Raw genomic sequence first — 17148 nt, forward strand, 5'->3', positions numbered from 1 at the left:
AGACATTTATAATATAGGAATGCAAATGATCTATTTCCTGGCCCATTTACTAAAAGCTCAGACAGCACCTATACATTTAACCGGGTATGGAATACACCATGAGATACAATTAGTTTGTACAATGGGCACTTGCTAAGGAGGGAACTCTTCCAGTCATATCATCATTTTTACACCTTGGATCTGGAGTCCTATTGTTATGATCATGTTTGACTAACTGATGCATTGTTAAGAGACACCATATCTCTTCCACCTGACCGTCTGTGTTTTCTAGAAACTGCTTTTTTTCCAGGGCAGTGAGAAAAGAAGTAGAGGAGATGCAACAGAAGATAGATCCTGACTGGGATCTCTCTCTCTCTCTCTCTCTCTCTGTCCAAGTGGCGATCTTGAACCCTGCCCTCATTTTGCCAGTTTTATACTATGACCAATGTCTAAAAGCCAACTCAGCAACTACTTACTCTAAAAGATCTATTGAGGAATTTTTCCTCAATATCTTTGCACAATGCTGTTGCAAAATTCAGTAATACTTTTGTGCCCAGTCCAATATCATCCAAGGCATTAATCTTCCAAATCATAGACTTGCAGAGTCATAAAGACTTAACCCAAGGAAAGTAGACATTAAGCCAATTGTGTCCATGCTGAACATCAAGCACCTATCCGTTCTCATCCCATTTTCCAGCACTTGGCATGTAGCCTATGGTATTTTAAATGGTCGTCTAAATGTTTCTTAATTGTTGTGAGCTCTACCATCATTTCAGGCAGTGATCTTTAGCTAATCCCAAATCTGTGAGTGAAAGCACTTTCCTCAAATGCCCTGAACCACCTGCCCCTTACTTTAAATATGTGTCGCTTCACTATTGACCTCTCTAATAGCGGGAGAAGTTTCTTGTAATTACCCTAACCATGCCTCTCGTCATTTTGTACACATGAATCTTAGCCTTCTCTGCTGTTAAAAAAAAACACCAGCCTATCTAGTCTTTCTTCATAGCTGAAACACTGCAGTCCAGGCAACATCCTGGTGAATCTCCTTTGCATCTTCTCTTGTGCAATCACGTCCTTTCTATAGTGTTGTGACCAGAATTGTACACAGTACTGCAACTATAGCCTAATGAATTATATTCAATGACAAATAAAAGGAAGTATCACATCTTTAACCGCATGTCGAGCTGCCTTCACAGATCAATGGACTTGCACACCAAGGTCTCTCTGAACCTTAGTTCTACCTCGAATCCTATCATTCATCCTTCACTCTCTTGCCTTGTTCATCCTCTCAAAATGCATCACCTCACATTTTTTTAGATTTAAATTCCATTTGCAACTTTTCTGCTATCTGATTAGAGCATCTACATCATCCAAGAGTTCTGATGAAGAGGCATTAGAATCGAAACATTAACTCTGCTTTCTCCCCACAGATGTGGCCAGATCTGCTGAGTTTCACCAGCAAGTTTTGATTTTGTTTCAAAAGTTCAGCATCCACAGTTCATTGTTTTATGTTATTCATCTATAACATCCTGTAGTCTAAGGCTTTCTTCCTCGCTATTTACCACACCACCAATTTTTGAGTCATCTACAAACTTCCTATGTTCATGCCTATAACTTATACTAAAAACAGCAAGGGTCCCAGCAATGTGCCACTGGACTCAAGCTTCCCATCATCAAAACATTCAACTATCATTCTTTGTTTTCTGCCACTAAGCTAATAAGGGGAGGTGACAGCGTGGTGGTATTATCACTGGACTGTTAATCCAGAGACCCAGGTAATGTTCTGGATTGATTGTTGGAAAAACCCTTATGGTTCATTAATATCCTTTAAGGAAGGAAATGCTATTCTTATCTACTGTGATCTACATGTGACTCCAGACCCACAGCAATGTGGTTGATTCTTAACTGCCCTCTGGGTAATTAGGAAGGGCAATAAATGCTGGCCTAGTCAGGCATGCCCTCATCCCATGAATATTTTTTCTTTAAATTTGAATCTAATTTGACAAGTTGCCCTGGATCCATGAGCTCTTCCCATCCTGATCTGTCTCCCATATGACACTTTGTCAAACATCCATGTGGTATATATCAATTACACTATCGTCATCTATCCATCTAGTCCGCTCCTCAAAGAAATCACTCAAATTCACATACAACTGACATTCTGGACTTTTAAATCCACTTAACCTATCCTCCCACTCTGGAATTTACTTGTGCATGTACATGAGCTCACGATTATGTGTGTGTGAGGTTAAGATGGCCTTAGTATTTTTATTTAGATCATAAATACAATAAATACTATTTCCTTCACTTTAAAAATAACTTCAGGATATCTTGCTTCTATGTGTCTTTTAGAGTCATGGCACTTAAATAGCTAAACACATAATGATTTGGCAAGTGTTTTTTCACAGATCATAGCAGACAAACAAGGAGTGGGAAAAGAGTGGGGTCATTCTATCACTTCTCATTCAACTATAAGATGTCCACTGCAAGAGCGAATGTCAGATCTATTAATATCTGTAAGGGATCTGTTCAGCTGACGGAAGCAGTGTAGTTAGTGAAGGAGATTATGAGGCAAATGAATCATCTTGTTTAGATATTGGATTGAGTGGCAGTGATAAAATGGTAATTAGAGAGGTGAAAAGGTGCATAGAGAGTTAACAGTGGGTGCTGTTCAAATTTAAGACTGTAAGAAGTAATAAAGTACACTTGGCAAGATGATAATAATAATGTGTGTACAACACTGAATGTAAGTGAAAATGCAATTGTATTCACCTTTTCTGAGTCGTTAAATCATTTTATCTGATCTAATACCATCCTTAGCAACATCCTATCTTTTTTTAAATTTCTTCTTCCTATTTCTGGGCAGGATTTTTTCCTTTCCACTCCTTACCCCTTTCTACCAGTCTGTCAATGGTGGCATGGTAAAACGGAGCACCGCGTTTGGATTTTCTGAATCCATATTCCAACTTTGTTGTCTCTTTTTAAGTGCTCCTAATCCTTTCAAATTTCACCTTTGAACAGTTAAACTAAAATTACATCCACATTGCACCCACTGAGGCACAAAACACTTAGACAACCCGATAATCCTCATTCAAATCAGACTTTCCACATACCTAGACTCTTTCATGGATTTCCCAATTGTTATCACAACTACCCCAGCTCAGAAACATTTTCTGAATTACTAGCAGTCCTCAGCTATCAAATTAGGGAAATTCTGCGTGTTAGCAAATGATAAAAATGCAAGACATAATATGAATAATAAAGTGGTGTTGGCGTGCAATTTTATTTTCTCGCTCAATCGTTTATATGTGCAATAAAACAAAAATGACAAAGACTGCGTGCATTTACTTAAAGGAATAATCATCCCAGCAGTGCTACAGGAGGTCAATACAAACTAGTTTTGGTAAAGTCAGAAAAAACATCTAAAAATCAGATGACGGAACAGGTGACCTGATTATTGAATCTTATAGATTTGCACCAAGTTTGAAAGCACACTCCTACAGAGGCATTGTACACTGGAATTTCTTCCTTTTGTATAGCAGAGAAGCTGTTAAATAATATGTCTTTTTCGTTATAAAAGATGTGAGTATCATGGTGTGAGATATAAAAAATTCAGCAAGTGGCTTTTCTTCTGTGACATTTCTGCCAAAGTCACAAAATAACCCTAACAACATAAGGCAGAGAAAAATATTATTTCCAGACTAATCTCAGTATCATAGATACTTTGGACAAATGGGGCCTCTGAGGGCTTTCAAATCTTATAAATCTTATTTAATGATCTAAATTAAATATTAATGATGCATCAGGGAACAGGTCATAATTATGATTGTATCTACTGACATCTGCTGTTTCCATTTCCACAAACCTGATGGCAAAGACATACTGTTAATATCATTGGTACTCATGGAAAGATCTCAAATCAGGACACAAATTGACACCTATTTTTGCTGACTCAACAACTGTACTAATTGACTGGAGACATTTGAAATATGCCACACAAAATCCAATTTACTTTATTGATAACACTCTGATTTTCCAGGTTTTCCTCAGCATCTGCCTATATTGACACAAGAACGAAATTGTCCAGAGAACTTTAAGTGGTAGGAAATGGATACATTGTTACAATTATTTTGCTACGTGATATAAACAGACATGATGGTTGACATGTCGATCTGAGCAACATGAGCTATTGTCAGATATCTGGCAGAAAGAGGTGACAACCGCAGAGAGGGCCGTCTCAAAGTGGGAGCAATGGTTTTCACAAGCTGTGGCAAGTTACCGAATGATGGTCATTATTACTTGACAAATGCCTTGGTAACAGCCCAACTCACTTCATTAATATTCAGCCTCCCATCTTGCTATCTGGTAGTGTGGCCGAGGGATCTAAAGCGCTGTCTTTAAGCTTCAGTCTCTATTGAGTCGTGGGCTTGAATCCCACTACTGCCAGAGTCACAGGTGATGTACCCCAGGCGACTGAGTCTAACAGTGGGCAACTTGGGACTGACAATGGCCTCATACTATTATTGCTGGACTGCAAATCCAGGCACCCAGGTAATGTTCTGGGGATCTGGGTTCAAATCCTGCCATGACAGGTGCTGAAATTTGAAATCAATGCTTTTTTTAAAAAATCACCCTCCCATCTTGCCAAACCCACCAAACAACCTCAAAGTTAGGAAACTCGTAAAGGAAACCAGAGGAAGCACCAGATGGCTTCAGCTTGCCACTTGATGATATGACCTTCATGTTGGAAACCAGGCACCAGCATCTCAGGGCACACTCCATGGGCACTGCTTATATGCACCCCTTGTCCACAGACATTGGCATACAAGTACCAGCCTCTAATAATCGTTATGGCACATCACCAATCCACTTAAATGAATCTCCTGCCCTTCAATGCTACACCTCGGGCTGCACCAGTAACTATCATTGTAATGCTGCCGCAAGGACACAGTGTGCTCTGGGGTATGCACCCAGCTCATGGACCAGACCAGGCTTTTCAAAATCAGGTGGAAGCTTGATGTACAAAAATTACCAAGATACTGTCACTACAGCTGGTCTTTCTTTCTGAAAAATGTTAACACTTTTGTTTGAGAGGCCAGGAGGAGCACTCCTATTTGTCCAAGCTCTGCAAAGGGAGTAAAGTTTTCTTCTTTGTTTAGCCATACCCCCACCACAAGTATAAGACAATGCCAACAGGAAAGCCCATAATTTTTCTTGTGATAGTAAAACCTCCCTTAGTTAAAAATCACACAGGGTGAGGTCCAACAGGTTTACTTGGAAATACTAGCTTCCAAAGTTAGTAGTTCCAAATAAACCTATTGGACTATAACCTGGTGTTGTGTGATTTTGAACTTTGCCCACCCCAATCCAACATCGGCTCCTCCACACTATGACTTTCCTTAGTGTCAGCAAAGTCCCTTTGGGTTGCCCACTCTTCCCTACTGCCCACTAACTAGTCCTCACTTTCCATCCAGAAGTTAAAATAACACTCATCCACATTCTTACTGAAAGTTAATATCCATCTTGCTGTTACATTATTAAAAAACAAAACAAGGGTGTGTATTTCACTGTGTGCTTTATACCTTTGCTGTTAAACTAGTTTTCCTTAATTCCTGATTTTATTGAATTTGAATCTTTAATCATCTGTCATGGTGGGATTGAAATAAAACCCCAAGAATATAACCATGGGCTCAAGATTATTCCTAAAGTGACATTACCGCTATGCCACTGCCTGCCTATTGCAGCAGTGCAAGAACAGCCCAACCTTCCCAAAGTAGGCAGCCAATGCTAAAAGGAGCCTTTTTAACCCAACAAATTAGGCACAATGCTGACAAGATTGAGTGCAACATTAGTGTTGCACCCAGCTCAAACTTTCTGCCATAGAAATCAGTGATGAATAGTGTTCAATGGAAACGTAAAACTAATGATCGCTGTGATCCTGTGGCTTTCCTGCCTGGTGAATAAGGTTATATCCTCCATGTCGTCACAATAGTGGCCACAAGCTCAACATATCCAGTCAAAAACATTGAATTTTGATATTCCGCAAGTGTAACATTACTCTTTCCAGGCCTTGGGAGGTTGTTTCAAAGTAATTGTCCTTTAGTATATCAGTAAATGACTGAGCTACATGCCATTCAAGGGGATGAGCCTTTCTTAATTTACATTCACTGGAGAGTATTTTAAAAATCCAGTGCATGATTTCCATCTGTGAGGAGTTCACCCTGTGGAGCAATGACAGCAAATTCAGGATTTCCACATTTAACTGCACGTATACAGATGCCTGAACTTATTGTCAGTTTAACAAAGAAACCATGGCCTTATGTTTCTCCACACTGAGCTCTTTTCAGAACTAAGCAGGTGACATTTCCAACATTACATAGTTTGCTATCCACTTTACATAACGGAGTCCACAAATATTTGTATGCAAACCTTCACATTCCAGAGAGAATGAAATGGAGCAAGCACATAGCTTCACTATAATGCCAGGCTTTTCTATGATGCAGTTGCCATCGAATACACACATGTTGCTTTGCAGTGTTTTAAAGGAGTTCAGAGATGTAACACACACTATTGATTTCCATTGTCTCAATGTCTGTTAGGTGTACATTCATACTCACTTCATCTCACTATTCATTGCCTAGTGTCCTGACAGCAGTCTCAATATCTTTATTTTCCACCAGTCCATGGCACCATCAACATTTGGGTCACTATGAGAAATCAGAGGGTGAATTTTGAGTGACCATCTGGCTTATCAGTGCAACACATGGACATTGAGCTTAATATGAGTCAATCTCTGACAGGATAAGGTTATGCTTCTGCTGTCTGGACCACCTTAGAGAGTCCAACAGTCCAGTAGACATGTCAGAATCATGACAGGCTACTGCATCTTGCACACCCACAAAATTGTAAGGGCACAGCACTTGCTACCATGTATATAATACGTAATTAGGAGAAAGTGAGGACTGTAGATGCTGGAGGTCAGAATCGAAGAGTATGGTATTGGAAAAGCACAGCCAGTCAGGCAGCATCCAAGGAGCAGGAGAATCGACATTTCAAGCATAAGCCTTTCATCAGGAATGACTGAGGGCTTATGCCCAAACGTCGATTCTCCTGCTCCTTGGATGCTGCCTGATAGCTGTGCTTTTCTAGCACCACACTCATTTAATATGAAATTTCAAATGGTGGCAGCACAATAGGAGAAAAGGGAAGAAGAAGATTGAGAGGAAAAGAGGAGGCAACCAACATAGCACTTCTGCACCATGTTGTGTGTGATAGGCTCACAAAACTGTACTAGTGAATGCGTCCTCAAATCCCCATTCAATAATGTTCTACACTTTTTCTTTCTTCTGTCATTGCCCATCAGAGCATATTTTGATTGTAGCGCTAAGATGAAAGCTACTAGAAACCAACCTTATTATCACAAGCCATTCAATAAGACACATAGTGATCAACTAATCAACCTGCACATTCCTTTGGTACCTGTCTTCTGTGTGCATTTGCATGTCTTAGCACTTCAACGCAGTGCTACTCTAATGGCTGGTAACTATAACCTATATATTTAAGCATATGCATGCAACTCAAGGATTTCTGGAAAGAGAACTCAACTGACTGATGTAACATAATAGACAAGGTGAGCTTTTAACTTTTCTGAGGGTGATATGAAATGTCACAATTAGTAAAAAGGAAAAGCAAGTATTGCAGAATCAGGGAGAAAGCTGTCATGAATGTGAGGGAACATAGCAAGCTTACATAAGTTTTAGCTTGACCTTATTCACCATCATGGTGGTAAAAACAATGACTGCAGATGCTGGAAACCAGATTCTGGATTAATTGTGCTGGAAGAGCACAGCAGTTCAGGCAGCATCCAAGGAGCTTCGAAATTGACGTTTCGGGCAAAAGCCCTTTATCAGGAATAAAGGCAGTGAGCCTGGAGCGTGGAGAGATAAGCTAGAGGAGGGTGGGGGTGGGGAGAAAGTAGTTTAGAGTACAATGGGTGAATGGGGGAGGGGATGAAGGTGATAGGTCAGGGAGGAGAGGGTGGAGTGGATAGGTGGAAAAGGAGATAGGCAGGTAAGACAAGTCCAGACAAGTCATGGGGACAGTGCTGAGCTGGAAGTTTAGAACTAGGGTGAGGTGGGGAAAGGGGAAATGAGGAAACTGTTGAAGTCCACATTGATATCCTGGGGTTGAAGTGTTCCGAGGCAGAAGATGAGGCGTTCTTCCTCCAGGCGTCTGGTGGTGAGGGAGCGGCGGTGAAGGAGGCCCAGGACCTCCATGTCCTCGGCAGAGTGGGAGGGGGAGTTAAATGTTGGGCCGCAGGGCGGTGTGGTTGATTGGTGCGGGTGTCCCTGAGATGTTCCCTAAAGCGCTCTGCTAGGAGGCGCCCAGTCTCCCCAATGTAGAGGAGACTGCATCAGGAGCAACGGATACAATAAATGATATTAGTGGATGTGCAAGTAAAACTTTGATGGATGTGGAAGGCTCCTTTAGGGCCTTGGATAGAGGTGAGGGAGGAGGTGTGGGCGCAGGTTTTACAGTTCCTGCGGTGGCAGGGGAAAGTGCCAGGATGGGAGGTTGGGTTGTAGGAGGGCGTGGACCTGACCAGGTAGTCACGGAGGGAACAGTCTTTGCAGAAGGCGGAAAGGGGTGGGGAGGGAAATATATCCCTGGTGGTGGAGTCTGTTTGGAGGTGGCGGAAATGTTGGCGGATGATTTGGTTTATGCGAAGGCTGGTAGGGTGGAAGGTGAGCACCAGGGGCGTTCTGTCCTTGTTACGGTTGGAGGGGTGGGGTCTGAGGGCGGAGGTGCGGGATGTAGACAAGATGTGTTGGAGGGCATCTTTAACCACGTGGGAAGGGAAATTGCGGTCTCTAAAGAAGGAGGCCATCTGGTGTGTTCTGTGGTGGAACTGGTCCTCCTGGGAGCAGATCCGGCGGAGGCAGAGGAATTGGGAATACGGGATGGCATTTTTTCAAGAGGTAGGGTGGGAAGAGGTGTAATCCAGGTAGCTGTGGGAGTCGGTGGGTTTGTAAAAAATGTCAGTGTCAAGTCGGTCGTACTAATGGAGACGGAGAGGTCCAGGAAGGGAAGGGAGGTGTCAGAGATGGTCCAGGTAAATTTAAGGTCAGGTTGGTGAAGTTGATGAATTGCTCAACCTCCTTGCGGGAGCACGAGGTGGCGCCAATGCAGTCATCAATGTATCAGAGGAAGAGGTGTGGAGTGGTGCCGGTGTAATTATGGAAGATCAACTGCTCTACGTAGCCAACAAAGAGACAGGCATAGCTGGGGCCCATACGTGTGCCCATGGCTACCTCTTTTGTCTGGAGGAAGTGGGAGGATTCAAAGGAGAAATTGTTCAGGGTGAGGACCAGTCACCCAAACGAATGAGAGTGTTGGTGGAAGGGTACTGTTGGGAACGTCTGGAGAGGAAAAAACAGAGGGCTTGGAGGCTCTGGTCATGGCGGATGGAGGTGTAGAGGGATTGGATATCCATGGTGAAGATGAGGCATTGGGGGCCGGGGAAACAGACGTCTTGGAGGAGGTGGAGGGCGTGGGTGGTGTCTCGAATATATGTGGGGAGTTCCTGGACTAGGGGGGAATAGGACAGTGTCGAGGTAGGTAGAGATGAGTTCAGTGGGGCAGGAGCATGCTGAGACAATGGGTCGGCCAGGGTGGTCAGGCTTGTGGATCTTGGGAAGGAGGTAGAACCGGGCAGTGCGGGGTTCCCGGACTATGAGGTTGGAAGCTGTGGGTGGGAGATCTGATGAGGTGATGAGGTTCTGTATGGTCTGGGAGATGATGGTTTGGTGATGGGGGGTGGGGTCATGGTCAAGGGGGCAGTAGGAAGAGGTGTCCTCGGGTTAACGTTTGGCTTCAGCGGTGTAGAGGTCAGTGCGCCAGACTACCACTGCGCCCCCTTTATCCGCTGGCTTGATGGTGAGGTTGGGATTGGAGCAGAGGGATTGGAGGGCTGCGCATTGTGAGGGTGAGAGGTTGGAGTGGGGGAGGGAGGTAGATAGGTTGAGGCGATTAATGTCCCGACGGCAGTTGGAAATGAAGAGGTCGAGGGCAGGTAATAGGCCAGCGCGGGGTGTCCAGGTGGATGCCGTGTGTTGGAGGTGGGCGAAGGGGTTCTCGGAAGGTGGGCGGGAGTCCTGATTGTGAAAGTGCTCTGTGGCAAGCCAAACCCTACACTGTGGAAGAGACGCCTGTTTTACAGTCTTTTATATGTAAACTTGCTGATAAGGTAATGAAAGTATAGAAAGGCTATTGAAAAGAAATAACAATAGTGCGAATGAAGAATAAGCTTTGATATTTGAATAGACTTTCGAAACTTGGAGTTGGATTTTTTCATCAGAAAGTGATGAGTCACTACATGCTGAATAATTTGTGTGAAGGGTCACAGACAGGTCATCGATCACAATTCTCACACCTAAAAATTAAACCAGACTAAACTCTAACCTAAATTGTCTTAATAAATCAGTTTTAGGAATAATGCATTCACCTGAGGTATTATTCTCAAGCATACGTTCTGCATATGTTTTAATCTCTGCTCTAGTACTGACTCATAACGTATAGGCAAAATCCAAACATCCCTGTACACATCCTATTTTAAAAATATTTTTGTGATAATTTGACATGTCATATTAGATCTCCTTAATTCAACAAGAAACAAAACAGCTCCATAAAATGAGTACAAGTGCAGTGCAGCATGAGTAATCCAAATTCTTTTAGGGAAATAATATGATATAAAGGTTAATATAAAGCAGAGCAGCTTTGGTAGATTTGGTTAAGAAGTGGATGGACTCTATGCACTATTCCTCCACCTAATTTCATTAAAGGATCAGGAAATCAGCACAAGGAAATCCCACGCTGTGGTGTTTACAATTAGAGTATAATGCATGTCAGTTTAAGGTTACATGTCTGGACTACTAATGCCCTTCATGTCTAAACGCCTTTTGTATCTACACATTTTATAGAAAAGGTTCATCTGAAATACAAAGATTTGAAAAATCTTCTTTTCTATTCAAAAAGGATAAAAGCTTACAAGATTGTTGCTTCCTCCTGTTGGGAGTCACATTCACTGTCATGAAGTTAATAATTCACAAAGTGTCTCTAGTTTGCTATTCCATGTTGTGTGAGCATGGTGAGACAGCTCCAAACAATGGTTTATAGCTTCCTAAGGTTGCAACATAAGTTAAACTTCATATTAGTTCTCTAATTATAGCTAGAGTTAATAGTAGTTGGTATAGCTTCATCTGGGACATTGTGAACAGTGCTAGGCATCACACTTTAGGAAACGTATGAAGCTAGTAAAAAGAATATACAAAAGGTCCATGGGAATAGTTCCAGGGATGAGAAATTTCAATTACATGGAAAGATTCAAGAAGTTGGGACTGTTTCCCTTGGAGAAGAAAAGGTTAATGCGAGTTTCAATAGTGCAACTGAAAACACTGAGGGGTCAAGACAGAGGTGATTGAGCAAACTGTGCTCACTGGTGGAGGGATTGAAAGCCAGAGGACATAGATTTGTGTTAATTGACATAAGAAGCTATTCTGACAAGGGGAGAAACTTTCATAAGCGTAAAATCGATATGATCTAAAATATGCTCCCTGAGGATGTCATGGAGGTAAGTCCAATTGAGGCATTCTAAAGGGATTTGGATTATTATCTGAAAAGGAAGTGTGTGCAGGGTTACAGAGAAATGATCAGGGAATGGCACAAAGGGCAGACACCATGGGCCATTAGCCATTGCCTTCTTTCATTGCAGGAACAATTCTATGAATGTCGTTATACAGTATTCGTCATTTTTGGGTGTGGATATATTTTTATCAAAGTATCTCTCTTGTAAAAGCAAAATTCATTGTTGGAAATCTGAAATAAGCATCATACTGGAAATATAATGTTAACTTTGTTTCTCTCTCCACAGATGCTGCCAGACCTGCTGAATTTCTCTAGCACTTTCTGTTTTTACTATTTTCAACTTGGGCTATAAAGGCTGGAAGACAATCTGTTCCCAGGATTTAGATTTTCTTTTAAATTGGCTCTGAAAAGATGCCTGGTGTTTGCTCAGTTTGAGGCATTCACCATTGCAGTGATTAAGTCCAAGAGCACCTTCGGTTACAGTAAATTGAGAATTTGAAAACAGATTTGCAATCTTAAAATAAAAACAAAAACTGATATCAGTGACAGTGACTATGAAACTCTCAGACTGTTGATAAAAAAATCCAAATGTTTTACTATTGTTGTTTAGAAGGAAATATACTGTCCTTGCCAAACTAGCATTTATGAACTTTCAATCCCACGCTAATGTGATCAGCCCATAATTGCCCTCTGAAACGGTCTAGCAAGCCATTTAAGTATAACAAACAGCTACTAAAGAGAGTTCTTGTGATTGAAAAGAACACTGATTCCTCCATCCCGTCCCCATCAACACATACTGCCCCGCACTCCCAAGAATGGGCAAAATGTCACAGCATTATCAGTAATGCACATGTGCCAAGAATGAGTCAATATTCTTTGTACCCAGACATACTAGAAACTGACTGCAAGGACAACTTAGGTTTCTTAGTCAATCTGAAATGCTAGGTTATTTGAAAAATGGGTGGAATAAGCTTCGGTCTGACTCTATGAGTCTCATACCAGTCCCAAGTGCAAGATGGCAGGTGCTAACAATGTTAAACACCAGCACCATGTTTCTTGTCTCTCTGCCCTCACCTGTCTCCATGGACAACTTACCCATGGACAAGGAGACCCATGCAAATGGTTCAAGCAGTCCGGTAAAAATGTCTGCCTGATGACTGGACTGGGTCTGTGCTTTCTGTGTTGGCATTTTGTGCTCATCAGAGAACCCCCCAACCACTTCTCCTCCTCTATTGCTCTATCAACATCGGCACCTCTCCCACCCTTATCATCTTTGTTACTCAAGTCTGCCTCATCCTTCGCACACCCCAGATTGACCTTGTTCTTGGTTCATGGCTCCTTTACTTCAAGGGATTTGCTGCAGACCCAGCAGTGGCCACAACTTCTGACTGACAGCTCTCAGAGATTGACATTCCTTTCAGTTGGGACTGAGGTTTTGCCGTAAGCCTAACTATGGGGAAAGTCACCCAAATAAAGGTGGGATCACCCCTAGTGTTTCACATTAGATGGGAACATTATCTCCTCATGTAAAATTCAGTCCTATAAGATTAGATTAGATTAGATTAGATTAGATTAGATTAGATTACTTACAGAGTGGAAACAGGCCCTTCGGCCCAACAAGTCCACACCGACCCACCGAAGTGCAACACACCCAGACCCATTCGCCTACATTTAACCCTTCACCTAACACTACGGGCAATTTAGCACAGCCAATTCACCTAACCTGCACATTTTTGGATTGTGGGAGGAAACCCACGTCGACAAGGGGAGAATGTGCAAACTCCACACAGAGAGTCGCCTGAGGTGGGAATTGAACCCGGGTCTCTGGCGCTGTGAGGCAACAGTGCTAACCACTGTGCTGTGTGCTGCCCATTGTGCCACCGTGCCACCCATAACTCAATGATATGTCGGTCAGACCAAATCAGACTGGCAGATTCTCTGAAGAACTCACAATCAACCATTGCGTTCTTGTAACATTTGTTTTCTGGTAACAAGATAGACTGGAGTTGGGGGAAAACAGAGACATGTATTATGGTAGAGACAATGATGATGATATGGGAGATCTCCAGGTAGAAGGGGCATGTGCAACAGCACTGGAGGGCATGGTAACATGAATTTTAAAACTTGTCAAGTTTCTAATTCCTTTCTGCAGCTGTGGCAAGACTCACCCTCTTGTTACCAGGAGTAATTAGTACTTCCGAGGTCTACATTCTATGTGTAAACCTATCACACTTAATATTTAAATACATTTTTCATCATTTATAATGAAAAAATGAATTAACATTTTCTCCAGGGTTATAAAACAACATTGTGCTATTTTAGGTAGTCTCTTGGTAATAAAATATGTTGTACATCCTTTTAATGCTTTCTATAATAAGTATGCTTAGCTTATGTCATAAATCATTTTGATGACAGCACCGCAGTAAATTGGTTTTTCTGCTGCTCTCTGGGTAAACAATCCAGTTGGGAACACGTTGTGTCTACTCATCCTTCGATCTTAATAAGTCTCCGTTGGGAACACAGAGAGAAAATAAAAGACATTATAACAGTATTGTGCGAATCCTATGTGTGGAAAGTTGCAATGCAGCTGAGTAGTAGAGATAGTCCAAACGACAAGCACAATATTAAAAGTCACATTTGCTTTTAAAGTTACTTTTAATGATTTGTGCATTTCTCACTACAGTATGCTAAGTTTAGGGAAATTAAATCAAATGCCCAACATGTGGCAGTGTGACTACCCACCCAATGGTGTAACTCCTCCTGCACAGGCTACATCTAAAATTGGATGGATAGCAAGGAGAATGTGCCCTGTGCAACTAATACTGATATGGTTTTGGAGAGCAATTGCAGAGGGGGTTGTTTGTATTAATTTATTATCTTTGTTTTCTATTTGAGCCTTTTCTATATTATGGGAGCAATTATAGAAGCTGATTCCACTTACAATATTGCTGTCCACCCAGTTGTTTTGCTACATATTGAGTTGTTATTGATTGAAGCTTTTTTCATTCATCATCCTAAAAACTATCTACTTAGAAGAAAGATTTCAATCTCCAGGAGAACCAACCCAATAACAACATTATAAAGTACAAACTGGCCATTGAGAGAAGAATGATTGTTAAAAATTATTAAATAATTTATATCACTCTGTAGACTTTAATTAAACTTTAATACAATAGAAAATATCTATAATATAGGTCATTTCATTTTTTCATTTAGAATTCTCTTTGTCTTTGTTTTACTATACACAGTATCATTCATCAATGTTGACTTAACCTAAATAATTAATATATTTTGGTATTCGACTAGCACTGAGACTCAGAACATTTATGACTGTCAATAGTGGTGTTGCATTAAATACACCTAACTAGGTCAGAGCAAGAAATCATTAGCATCCCTCTCGTCTGCATGCTGAGTCGAGATAATATTATGTAGATATAAAAAGACTTGGACTGTCTATACTTTCAATTAAATAGAAAAAACATCACCTTTTGTTTTTCTCCATCGCATCAGAGGCATGTATCAGGTCACAATCAACTGACAGGAGTTATGATTCAATAAAATAATTAATCCATAATTTCACAGCAGAGGTTTATATATTAAAGTGCAAATGGGGTTAATTAGCTACAAGCTAAATTATGATATATAATTAAAAGCCATGCAGTTATTCTTTTAACTGATTTAGAAATTGTTTTTAAGAGAGATGTCATGGGATGGGGGAAGTTGTAGTCAAGCAGTGATGAAAAGTGAGCTCTTTGCCTGCAAACTGAACAATCACACTGGCTATACCATTAACATTGAAAGCGCTCACAACTAAGTTATCAGGTGGCCCAGTAAGTGTGTGAGGAACTCATTCGCCACCCACAGCCAAGAGCTAGATGGAAATAAAGAGAAAGAAAGTGAGAGCTTCAACAGATATTTTAAAAAGCAGAATAAATAAGTGAGCATTAGTCCTTTAGAAAGTGAGTCTGTAGAATGAGAGAAAGTTAATCAGAAATATAAATAGACAGTAAAAGCTTTTGTGTTACATAATACGTTACAGAAAAGAATTAAAATAAAGTGAGTGTTAGTCCTGTAGAATTGAGTATCACGAATTAATAACAAAAAATAAGGAAATGACATGTATTGAACAAGTATTTTGTGTTCATCTTCACTGTTGAGGACACTAGTAACATCCTAGAAATAACGGCAAATTAGGAAATGGCAGAGAAAGAGAAACTCAACAAAATTACAAGTACTAAGAAAGTGATACTGAGCACATTGTTGAAGATGTGGGCTGACAAGTCCCTGGGTCCTTTTTTTATCATAAGGTCTTAAAAGTAACCTGTGAGATAGTTGATGTATTGATTCTCCGAAATTCCAGGGATTCAGAGAATGTTCTACTTGGTTGGAAAGCTGCTAATATAACTCTTTTATTTGAAAACAGAGGGAGTTTGAATGCAGCAAACTGACTGCTCGTTATCTTAGTCTAGATTAGAATGGTGCTGGAAAAGAACAGCAGTTTAGGCAGCATCCGAGGAGCAGTAAAATCGATGTTTCGGGCAAAAGCCCTTCATCAGGGCTGATACCTATGATAGCATTCCACCCTACTAATCCATTCCAGTAGAATGCAACTGGCTTTATAATCTCTGTCATAGTATACTCTTCAAAGGACATAACTCTTAATGTGATTATAGTTTGAGGCATAAATTCTTTGTAGTACTGTCAGATTACAGTCCAGTCTAGAGTCATACAACGTGGAAACAGACCCTTCCATCCAACCAACCATAATCCGAAACTAAACTAGTCTAGTCCCACCTATTTGCACATGGCCCATATCCCTCTAAACAGTTCTTATTCATATGCTTATCTAAGTGTTGTTTAAACATTATAACTGTACTTGCATCCACATCTTCCTCTGGAAGTTCATTGCACACATGAACCATTCTCTGTGTTAAAAAATTGCCCACGTCTTTTTTAAATCTTCTCATCTCATCTTAAAAATGCCCCCACCCTAGAGAAAAGACACTTGCCATTAATCTTTCTACACTCTTCATTATTTTATAAACCTCTATAATGTCACCTCTCAACCTCCTATGCTCCAGTGAAAAAGTCCCTGCCTATCCAGCTCTGTTTATTACTCAAATCCTCCATTCCTGGTAAGTTTCTTCTGAACCCTCTCCAGTTTAATAATATCCTTCCTATGACATGGTGACCAAAACTGGACACAGTATTCCAGAAGAGGCCTCACCAACATTCTGTATATCCTCAACATAATGTTCCAAATCCTATGTTCAAAGGGCTGAGCAATGAAGACAAGCATGCTTTATGCTTTCTTAACCACCTTATCTATATGTGATGCAAACTTCAAAGAATTATGTACCTGAACCCATAGGTCTCTCTGTTCAACACCACTGCCCAAGGCCTTACTTTTAATTGTCAAAGTCTTGTCTTTGTTTGTTTTTCCAAAATGTAATACCTCATAAACTCCATTTGCCACTCTTCAGCCCATTGACCCAATGGATCAAGATGTCTTTGTAATCTTGGATA

The sequence above is a fragment of the Chiloscyllium plagiosum genome, unplaced genomic scaffold, assembly GCF_037043375.1.
Source record: "Chiloscyllium plagiosum isolate Xiang-an unplaced genomic scaffold, Cpla_swu_hap1 HiC_scaffold_5, whole genome shotgun sequence".
Lineage (NCBI taxonomy): Eukaryota > Metazoa > Chordata > Chondrichthyes > Orectolobiformes > Hemiscylliidae > Chiloscyllium > Chiloscyllium plagiosum.